Genomic DNA, 1,210 nt, shown 5'->3' on the forward strand with positions numbered 1-1,210 from the left:
GCTACATCCCCAGCCCAAAGATATGTATTTGTAATAATTGTAACTTTGACAAAATCTTAAGGTGAATAGATATTAACAGAGGTTTTGGCTTTGAGTCAGAATAGAAGTCTTTCAGAATTAGAATGCCAGAAGTCTGATTATTATGGATGTTTTCAAGTTTCACAATGGACATTCTACATACTGCTCTATATTTGCTCCCATATATTCTTGCCTTTTATCTTTCAAGTCATATCCAAGCACTGGCTCAAACTCTTATTATATCTTGACTATTTCAAGAACTAATGGACTAGGTATGTCTCACACTCTGTCTTTCCCCACTCATATACATCTGGCATATGCATTCCAGAATAGTATTATGAATGAATTAAACTAATCTTATTCAGTAAAAACTTTCCATTGTTCTCCCTTGCCTACCATATAAAAACTCCACTCTTGGATTTCACTATTTGTCATCCAGATTCTGTATATGTATATATATTGTGTGTGTGCATGTGTGCATATATATATATATATAATTTTTATTTAAAAAAATTTTTTTCCTGTCCTATGCTAAGCCCAAATCACAGTAAGCAAAAGTGTCAACAGCTCCAACACAAACCCTGTACTTTTCTTGTTCTTGGCTCTTTCCTCTCTGAAACTGATTTTTTTCTTTTTTGGGGTGGGGTGGGGTGGGGAGGGGTACTGAACCCAGGAGTACTATACCACTGAACTACATTCCCAGATTTATTTTGAGTCATGTTCATACTAAGTTGCTTAGGGTCTTTTTAAGTTGCTGTAGCCAGCCTTGAACTTGTGATCCTCCTGCTTCAGCCTCTCAAGTTGTTGGAATTACAGGCATGTAGTACTACCACACTAATTTTCTTGATGCATTCAAAGGAGAATATATTTGTTGTAGCAACAGATGCATATTTTGTTTTCTATTACCTTGCATATTTTTTTTCCTACAGAGATGAGGATTTGGAATAATATAATGATCAATATAATAACAGGGTTTCCTAAAAAGTCCTTATGTTTAAATCTACTTTCAAACTTCATAAGCAATAATTAGTTTGCAATTATTAATAATTTAAAAGATAGTAATTGGCCTAGGATTTTTTGATATTATTCCAAAATGCAGTTAAATATTTAATCAGATACAACAAAATCTTAAAAATAGTTGTAAAGAACAATAAATAAAACTAGGAAAAAAACCAACATTAGTACAATTGGA

Source organism: Callospermophilus lateralis, chromosome 2 (assembly GCF_048772815.1).
Source record: "Callospermophilus lateralis isolate mCalLat2 chromosome 2, mCalLat2.hap1, whole genome shotgun sequence".
NCBI classification, from domain to species: Eukaryota; Metazoa; Chordata; class Mammalia; order Rodentia; family Sciuridae; genus Callospermophilus; species Callospermophilus lateralis.